This window comes from Carassius gibelio, chromosome B3 (assembly GCF_023724105.1).
Source record: "Carassius gibelio isolate Cgi1373 ecotype wild population from Czech Republic chromosome B3, carGib1.2-hapl.c, whole genome shotgun sequence".
Lineage (NCBI taxonomy): Eukaryota > Metazoa > Chordata > Actinopteri > Cypriniformes > Cyprinidae > Carassius > Carassius gibelio.
In genome coordinates this window covers 12,776,052-12,786,875 of record NC_068398.1, presented here as the reverse complement: position 1 = coordinate 12,786,875, position 10,824 = coordinate 12,776,052, and the positions used below count along the sequence as shown (strand labels likewise).

The 10,824-nt window shown below is 35.6% G+C and overlaps 1 long non-coding RNA gene across 1 annotated transcript; it reads right to left on the bottom strand.

The window, feature by feature from the left end:
• Positions 1-2,936: 2,936 nt before the first annotated feature.
• Positions 2,937-7,522, bottom strand: LOC127953261 (uncharacterized). Its single transcript, XR_008153129.1, has 3 exons — positions 7,436-7,522; positions 3,184-3,269; positions 2,937-3,071 (listed from the first exon to the last, which is right to left on the bottom strand). It is a non-coding gene; the product is annotated as an uncharacterized LOC127953261 (long non-coding RNA).
• Positions 7,523-10,824: the final 3,302 nt, after the last annotated feature.

Sequence of the window (10,824 nt, the reverse complement as noted above, 5' to 3'; positions counted from 1 at the left end):
TTATTTCTAATCTATGACCAATGTAGATTTTAATTTGATGGAATGTTATTAAATAATAAAAAATGCAATTTATGACTAAGCATAGTGCCACTTCAAATGCTCAGTCTAGGCAATATGGTCTTCACAGATAATATCAGACATTTTTATTGAAAAAGTAATGGAACTATTTCAACAATAAACACAAACTTCCCAATTCTGTTATTAAGCCATTCAATACAGTTGCCCCATACACTCCCATTGTAAGCGGTAATGCAAGCCCATTGTTTGTTTTTCTCCAACTCAGGGACATGTCTAAATTATTTTCAGTTGAAGTACACAGAATGCTATCAAGCTTGGGTTGTTTTAAACCCAGAATATTCTTTCAGATTGATTTTTCCTTCACGTTTTATTTTTAGTTATTTCTTTATTTTATGCTCATGGGCATATCTAATGTCCCATATCAGAACAGACAGGGAGAGAACAAACACTATGTCATAAGCTTTTAAGCAAACTTTCTTAATTTAATATTAATGGTAAGACGTCTGTCCTCTTAGGAACTACTTAGATTATCAACAATGTCCCCAACACAAATTAAGAGCACCATTTTGCCTTTGTCAATCATCACAACACTGAAAAATTTACCATGAATCCACTCTGCACATAGATTGGAGGCCGACTGAAGACCGAAGTGTCTCGCCGTGCTGATTTTATTCCTCTGGCATTGGCAAGATAAATATATGTCAGCGAGCGCTGGGCTGCCCCCTGTGCTGCTGTGATTATAGCGTTTAATAACTCGCCTTCAGTAATACATTGACATTGTCCGGCCAGGATCCTTGCCAGGAAGGCTTGATTTACCAAACCCCTTGAAGGGGGAAAAAAATCTCATTCAGCAGATGGATTGCTGAAAAGGCTCTCCAGCAGGCCTATAAATCATTCTTTAATCAGAGCCTTCAGTGAGAGCGCAGAGCCACCGCTGGCCCACTGGAGGACCCCTGACTCAATACTCAGTGTTACTGCTCTCCACACCCTTGTCTCTTTAACCCCCCACCCCCCCCACCACCACACACACACACACACACACACACACACACTACCTCTCCATCCATTCAACTCTAGACATTTTCCCTCAAAAACCTCAACTTGTCAAATGCTTGCAGTTTTGAAACAAAGTGCCTACAGTTTATTGTGATGTTACTGTTTCTTAAAATGCAAAATAATTTGTCCAAAATTTGTTATACAAGGATCGCTTTTAGCCTCGGATAATGCAAAGAAATTGGATATCAAAAATCATAAGTGTCAGTCATGACTGAAACAATTTTTGGGAGTCAGGGTTCACAGGTTTTTATATGTACACTGACAATATCATGTTTGATGAGAGTAAATCACTGAATATTAAAAGTACTTGCAAGGTTTATGAACTATATGTTTGGAAGTTTTAGCACAATAAAACATTGCAAAAAGGCACACAGAAGTAAGTAAACCTGATATGAGAATTGCATATTGTGTTTTGTTTTCTGTTTGTGAAATGATCTGAGCTTATTACTTTTGAAGAACAAATTCTCCATACAGTTCCGATAATGCTTTCTGTGTTTTCTGTATTTGTGCAATTTATTATTGTGCTTTTTTTTTTTTTTTTTATTCAAATTTTAATTTTAATTATACACATTTTGCTTTCTGTTTTAATTGTTTGTTGTTTGTTTTAAATTTAGGTTTAATTCATTTTTATTTCAGTTCTAGATTTAGTTTTTTTTTTTTTTTTTACATGTTCAATTAATAATTTTAGTGCTATAAATTAAACTTATTTCAGGTAGTTTCCAAAACAACATTTCTAATTTTTCTTTTGTTTTTGAAAATATTTCATCTTATATTTAAATGTTATTTTATGTCAAGTAATAAGGCATTAATATAAGCCTTACAAGTACCAAAAAACAACGAGTATGCTATTAGTATGTATGCTAATAAGCTACAAATGAATAGTCAGAACTGGTGCTTAAAATAAAGTTTTACCTGAAATTCTTTCAGATTAGTTAGTGGACAAGACTTTCTGCTTTCAAAGGTCTGGCTTCATGATAACTATACAATGGCCAAAAGATTGAAATGTTAATAGCTTGTGGACAGATTGCAGTCCGTTCCTCAAAATTAGCATTTGATGACTATCCGGTCAGTAAAAGTTCCTTCAGTAAATGCTGAAGGTGACAAGAGAGATTAGTGTCAGTCCCTGGTGTTTCCATTAGCTGCATTTCACTCTGTCTGTGGTCTGACTGACAAATCGTGAATGCCCACACTGTCAGGGGAAACAAATGTAGTGGCTATGGAAAGACATTAATCAAAACAACCTGAGGTTTTTCCCCTTATTACTCATTTAAATGGACTCTATGGCCTCAGCAGACATGGGCATATCTCTAAAGCATTCATACTGTGAGATATCATCAACTCAGCTTCCTGGCATACTCCGGGTTCATTCAGCGGGGCGGATGCTAATGTTGGCAACCTGGGCTTTGGCCCAACATCAAACCTCGTACCACAGTATACTGTCAGACATCTGATGTTAATTGCTCGCTATCTGTTAATCTCCCCTACTGCTCAGAAAAGAGAGTTTAGCCGAGAAAAGGCATGCTTTTGTTTTATTTTAACCGTAAGATGAACGTAAGTGTTGATTTTGAGGTAAAATGTCTTATGTTATTCTGCTTATCCTGGCATAAATTTTGCAGGTTGTGGCAGTTTAGCCCATTTAGATTCATTCAATTAGTCGAGCTGTCAAAGGTGTCACTGCTCAGTGGACCTCATTTGCACAGGGGCAGCCACAACAAAAACCCATTCAACAATCTGAATATTGCTTTACATTTTTTACACTCACAAAAGACGCATCAACTGCATATCTGTTCATTTAAATAATTCACTTATGAATAGACATTAAATCTAGATAAATAAGAAGCCAGTAGACCAAGCGTTTGTTGCAGGAATGTTAATGTAAGGTTTTTTTTTTTTTTTATGGTGCAGAGAGTCTGCCAGCATAACTGAACGTAACGGTTGACCTTTCAAGCTGCCAACACTAACAAGTCCTCGTCTTCTTGAGTTCATACAGTGGTAGGCTGAGATAACCGTAAGGAGATAAATAAAAGGTGCTGTAAGCGATTTTATAATACCACACATAAAATATCCATACTACATGATTTTCACAATAGATGTTTTGAGAAATCGCACCTGTCTCTGTGTCAGCTTTAGGCTCTGTAAACAGCAACAATAGAATGAGTCTGTTGCTTTTTAGCCATATCAGGAACATTTTCTGCCTGTAAAAAAAAAAAAAAAAAAAAAAAAAAAAATTATATATATATATATATGAGAGAGAGAGAGAGAGAGAGAGATTTTTTTTTTTTTTTTTTTTTTTTTACCTGGTTTTAAAGGGGGGGTGAAATGCTCGTTTTCACTCAATATCCTGTTAATCTTGAGTACCTATAGAGTAGTACTGCATCCTTCATAACTCCAAAAAGTCTTTATTTTTATTATATTTATAAGAGAAAGATAGTCTGTACCGATTTTTCCCGGAAAAACACGAGCGTCTAGAGGCGTGACGTGTGGGCGGAGCTAAAGAATCACGAGCGCCAGTAGGCTTTTGAGTTGAGAGCATGTGGAAGCTGAGACACAGATCCAGAGGCTGAAATTTAACAAGAGCAGCATCAGCAAAGGCGGTATGCTATGTGGTATGCACTGAAACTGTATATATTTGCTTAGTGGTTTTGGAAAATGACTAAGTTCCACTTTATGTCGTTTTTTTTTTTTTTTTTTTTTTTAAGCTGTACATGTGGAAAGTGCAGTTTGATGACAACATCGCATGTTGTTTACTTGATGTGCTTACGCGCTGATAGCTAAGTTAACAACACAGAGATATTTGAAGCAGTTTTACTCACCGCATGTGGTTCCAACACACAATCGTGACCCTTTTCCGTTGGGACTGCATTATCCTTAAGAAATAAACGATGTGCAATCCGAAATGCAGGGAACAAACAAAAACACTTGCACAACTCCGTTGATGCTCTGTAAAAATAAACTCCATCCACTGGTCCCTTAATGCTGTTTCTCTTTTGGTAATCTGTGCAGGGTTGTCTTGCCCTGGCAACCAAAAACACACTTCTTTTGTGACTTTTCGCGATGCTCTCGCTCTGATCAGGCTGTGCTCAGCCTCTCTCTGCTCTGCTATATGGGAGCGCGCTCTTCCGGCAGAAGAGCGCGCACTTAGGACCCATATAAGGAAATTCCGCTCCATCTAACGTCACACAGAGCCATACTCGAAAAAAAACTTTCCGAAACTTGTGACAAACCGGAAGAGGTTTTTTTTGGAACAAAAATACTCCTTCAAATGTACAACTTAATTTTTGAAACTTTGTCCATGTTTAGCATGGGAATCCAACTCTTTAACAGTGTAAAAAACTCAGTATGCATGAAATAGCATTTCACCCCCCCTTTAACCTTGGTTCCAGAAGAAAATACCATAGGGATTTTTCAGAAATCGCCATTAAAGAGTTAAAAACCTATATGGAATGAACTACAATCTTATAAAGCATTGCGAAAGACAAAGATCAAAGAAAAGAATAATGTTGGATGTGCCTTCAAAAACAACATTTTACAATCATTGCAAAATATGCAAATACAAATGTTTAAGTATGTATGAGAATGCAGGGAGAGTTTTAAGAGTTATTTTGGCATGGTTTGCATGTTTCTGTTCTGTCCGATAGGTGGAGATTTCATTGCAGGATCATGGGTAATGTAGTTTTTGACCAAAAAAAAAAAAAAAAAAAGCTGAAATAATGTGGATTGACGGCTTCAATAAAATAATATCCCACCAAATAAAAACCTCATAACTTACAGTAGTTGTGTTTTTAAACTTGTTCTTATAAAAATAGTTTCCTCCATTAATAACAGATTGTTGCAATAACTTTTTGTCACACTTTATTTTAAGGTCCAATTCTTGCTATTAACAAACCAAATTTACTGTTAGTAAATATGCCCCTTAGTCTAAGAGTAACACACAGCAGGAGTTTCATTTCTGAATCAGTTTTATCAAACCAATCAAATGAGTGAATGATTCAATTACTCATTCATGTTATTCCTACTCATTTTTACCATTACTTATTTGAAGGTTATGTATAATATTATGAATTAATGATTCATTGACTCACTCCTTAAGACACACGCTTGTTGCAATCTATTGGCATGAAAACGCCCAATGACTGACACAAAAGTGGAGTGGTACAAACAATAACAAGTCCCTGTGTTGCTTTCTGCCTTCACTACCCACAGTATGTACAGTAGGTGTTTGCTTTTATCATTGCTATAGCACTCCTTTGATAAAACTACTGCAGTGAGCTGTCCTCCTGCTGTCTGAAGCAGAACACTTTTGTGGTTTGTTTGTTATGTATCAGCCATTAGAACAGATGATGACTCACTGCCCCATCCATGGAGGAAATGATGTTATGATCAGTACGTGATACTACAGTACAGCGATGCCCAGAGGGGCATTACGTCCTTCACAGGAGGCGTCAGGAGAGCCCTTAATGTCTTATTAGACAGCTTCTGAAGAGCTTCTGCTGCCTCGTGATCAGGCAGAGCACATGCTGCTCAGACTGCAGTGCACCTCCATACAGACACAGGTTGAGCTGGCTGTAAGGCACCTGGAGCTCTTCTGATTCGCAAACATGCCTGGCAATTTCATTTAAATTGGTTGTTTTAGGACCAAGAGATCAAGAGATTATTACAATGCGGACGGCGCTGTCAGTCTGTAACTAATTGCCCATGTATCTATATGCTGTGAGTGGCACAATTACAAATAATCATATATATGTGAGTGCTTGGATATGACTGGAGTGGAGATGTCCAAATGTCCAATAATAATAAAATAAATCTAAAGTTTAAAGTAAAAATAAGTTTATTTACTATTGTACTAGAGTACAGTTTACTATTGAAGTGTGCAAAGTGCCATAACGTGGCTAAAATGGAAAGTCAAAAAACCTTCTTGGTTTTGGCATATTAAATTAATAGTTCTACCAAAAAATTTAAATTATATAAAATATTAAAATAGATACAGATTACTTTTTTTTTTTATCAGAACAGTTTTGAATAAAGTAATAAAAAGCATTACATCACTTGCTCACCAATGGATCAGTGAATGTGTGCTGTCAGAATGAGAGTCCAAGTATAATCCACACATATCCAGTCCATCAATTAATGTTTTGTGAAGTGAAAAGCTAAGTTTTTGTAAGAAACAAATTCATCAAGGCATTTGAACTTTTAAAAGTTTTTATTAATTGTTTGGACTCATTCTCACGCCACCCAATTTTCTTGATAAAGTTATTTTAATATAACAATAGCAGATGACAGTCAATATTGCTTTGGTATCATAAAAGTGAATATTATATATATATATATATATATATATATATATATATATATATATATATATATATATATATATATATATATATATATATATATATATATATATATAGTGTATTCGAGGGGAGAATGGAAAGAAAAAAGACGTGTGGGTGCCGGTCCCTGTAGTAATGAGGATGAAAAAAGTTTTTTTCAAGCAGTCAGCAAGATTGCAAATTTTCAAAATTAATGGTTTACATTAATGTATGCTTCTAACAAACTAGATGTTATGTCCCTTTAAAATCACTGCAAAAAAAAAAAAAAAAACATAACAGGTTTATAATATAAACGGTTTGTAGCCATTTTAATTCTGTCTGCTCATTTAAAATGAACTGTTCTAGCACCACAGGTAGTTTTTTTCCCAGACTGCTTTTCTCACTTCTGCTGCGGTCTGTTTGTCTGCCCATGAAAGAGTCTTACTAGAACACAGGAGGGATGAATGTTAAAGAGTTCAGGTTGGAAAAATTCAAATCAAATGCCATAAATTCTGTCGTTCTTTTGACAACCCCCCCCCCCCCCCCCCAAAAAAAAAAAAAAAAAAAACAAACAACCCCCCCCCCCCCCCCCACACACACACACACACACACCTATATCTAGTACAACATTTTTACAGATTTGAGTGAACAAATATTGTCAAGTCCTCCTCTTGTTCAAGTTCCAAAGGAAACATGGACGGCTCAAAATTTTCGGCTCAAATTACTTTTATTTTGGCTTTGTCAGTGGACTGGTCTGTTCATTACATTAGGTTGTAAACCTTTAAAACAGAGAACAAATGTTACCATTTCACTTAAACATTTTAAATAAACACTTATGAATTTTAATTGTTAAAGTGTTTAAACATTTTGTATGAATTTCATGATGAATTACCCATTTAAACAAGTACATGGAATAAAGAACCCATTTAACAAACTAATGAAGTCAATGCTGCAATGTGTTACTTAACCAATCTACACATCAATTAAACATAGCTTCAACATATTACACAGCATTCCAAACACCATTAAAGTAAATAAAACATTTCACTGACCATTGGCGTCTTTGGACTGAACCTACAAGTGAACTTGGAGTGTCTTCTCAGTGAAGTTTGTTTGTCTCTGTGACTGAGGGACTCCAGGTTTTTAACAGGTGCTACAAATCAGTGAAAATGATGCTGCTGCTGGTGCACACTGGGAAGTGTAGTTCTTTGACTCATTTCTGAGATTCAGCTCAACAAATATTGCTTAAATATCATTGATATCAGTACAAAGGAAATGCATTTTCGTTTTTGGTACACCCTGATGTATAAATGTACCCCAAGACGTTTCATTTGTGTGCACTGAAATTGTTACAAAATACATTGTTACAGAATACATTATGGAAATATATTTTTATCACCAAACAGCAGCTTTGTCACTAATGTTCAGAGAATTTTGGACCTCACTGAAAGATCATCTTGACAAAAAGTGAGATTTGGGGTCTTCTCTATTCAAACAGCTGTACTGTAGCTACACAGAAGAGAGCCGCTGCCGAGTGAACTGACTTACTTTGTCAGGCTGGAGCTTGTTATTTTTGGAAATCTTTTGTTATTTCTGAGTACAATATGCATCAGGTAGTCCATGAACAGTCCATAGGTGTGCTGTCTGAAGCTGAAACTTAAAGTTGGCTGAAAAGAGCAGAGTTCTGTGTTGATCTTCACACTGACAGAGTGTGAGCTTCTACTGTACATAAGTGACTGGTTTTCTGTTTCACAGAAGCAAAATCCATTTCAGCTCCAGGAAGCAGCCCTGTCACAAGAGGAAATGATCAATGTTTTAACTTCTCTCTCTTCTCCTTCCATTCCTTCCGTTTTATTTTCCTTTTAGCAGAAGGTGTGAGCTATCACATCCAGCACACACCACCTGTCTACGACTGAGCCTGTGCCAAACTGCTGAATTGTATGAATATAGAACTGCTCCTCTGTGACAAGACAAACTATGCAGAAAATTGAGAACACCTCATTCAGTATTTGCCTCAGTCATCATGTGTGATCAAATATTCATGCTTCTATCCCCCAGCTTCCTCCTTTCTGATATATACCGGTCCATTTATCGCAATACTCACGTTGTCATCATTATCTTCATTAAGCATATCACAGCTTGTGTAGCACTTGGTGACACTGGACAGAAGATTTAAAGTTCCCTTGACAAAATCTGTTAATCAATTATTCATGCACAAATTTAACATTTCTGGTCTACTGTATATGATTTAAGCAGATAATTATTTGGCCAAGAGCTAAAAATTAGCCATTATTATTATTATTATTATTTTATATATATATATATATATATATATATATATATATATATATATATATATATATATATATATATATATATATATATATATATATATATATATATATGAGAAACACAGTGTACACTTAATTTACCTCCATGTGGTGTATATATAAGGAATATTTTAAGATTTAACCACATAATGCTTCTAGATTCTATCTTAATATGACTTTTTTACACAGTCATATTTGATTTAAAGTTACATTTTGGGTGCTTTAATAACTTTATTGTTTATAGGACAGTGTGGAGATACGACAGGAAAGCATTGGGAAGACAGAGTAGGGAACGGGATTGACAAAAGACCCTGAGACGGGAATCGACACTACATGTCATCGCACTTACTACAAGGCTACGAGCACCAACTTACACAGTCACATTTAACTGCATCATTTTCATATATTTTTTTTTTCTCCAATAGCCCAAGCATACAGTACCCACACACAGTACAACCTTAGTATTTATTAATATTATTAAATAGCTTTCATTGTATATATAAAGTTTTAGTAAACCACTCCCCGGAGCCATGTTATTAAATTCATTATATATATATAGTGAGTGAGTGAGTGAGTGAGTGAGTGAGTGAGTGAGTGAGTGAGTGAGTGAGGTGACAGACAGGAAATTGAATCTATATTCCAGTTAACAAAAAAAAAAAATGTAAAAAAAAATAATTGTGCCACACCACTAATACATTGAAAGTCTGTCTGATGCAAACACAGACAAGCAGTTTATCAGTCAATCAATAGAATACAACAACTCAACTGGCATTACTTTCGTATAACCAATATCTCTAATTAAAGCTGATAACCCAATACTTTCGTATACTGACATGGTACTGATATATTGTGCATCCCAACCCTTATTATCAGAGCTATCAAATAAATCTACAATGATTTTTGTCAGTATCAGCAAATTGTTCCCTTTATTTACTTGGTTTTAATATCATGTGCTTCATCTTATGCTTTCTTGGAGATTTGTGTGATCAGACATTTACAATACAGAAGCGGCCAGCTATTTCTACTCTCTCTTCCTTTTCTAGTTATCATATGCCTTTCAGTTTAAATCCAGGCCCAAATCCTGGTAAGCACATTAATTGAGAGCTGATATTGAATGGGATAACAGTAACACGTCTGCTCTATTGAAAGTAAATGAGCACTGACTATGAAGAGGAGACTAAGCAAGATCCTCCCATCAATAATGAATCCAGCTGAACCTCTGAGAACTCTAAAATTTCTACTTTACGTATGAATTATGCATGCACTTTAGAGCATTGCTGATCTCTTTCAGGCTTTGTGCCAGGGTGTTTGTGACAGTTAAAGGCCAAATATTGCTGTTCTGTTTGGTCAGGAAGAAAGAAATATTACTGAGCCTACAGACTGCAAAGCCAACCATTAATGTCGCTCAGCTCTGCGTGTGGCTGCCGATAACTGCCATAGACATTTTGATATCAAGATTTCAGAACCCTCTTTTCTGAAGAAAGCCCTCCTCATAATAGGTATCCATGCTCACTTTTAGTTCTCTGTTGTCAAACACTGACATTCCTCTTCACTTAAACTATGATGACAGGCTTTGAGTCTGAAAGGGATTGTTCAACCAAAAGTAAAAATTCTGTCAACATTTGCTCACCTCATGTTGTTACCCTCACCTTTTATTCCATGGGTTTCTCCAGAAAAAAAAAAAAGATAAAAAAAACTCTTGCTTGAATCAGGAGAGAAATATGCAAAGATCAAGAACTGTTTACAAGTAAAATTCAGTGCAAAGGATCCTTTGGTGAGCTAGTGATGTAATGTTAAATTTGTCCAAATCTGTTCCAATGAAAAAACAGAAACAGCGGAGAGAGCAAAACAAAACAACAGTCACTAATTAGAAGTACAAAATGAGGATTTGTAAAGAAGAATGTAAGGACTTCGATATAAGCCAAGAGGAGACTGGTTTTCCTTTACTAAAGTAAGGACACTTTGCTTCCTTCACTTCTGTTAACAAACGTTGGTTTTCACAAGAATCACCGGAGCATGCACAGTGCCGAATTCATACGTCATTGATTAAAGTAATTATTATGTTTTGAATAAGGCTATTTTTCTTACAAAAAGTGCATCGATTCACTTCA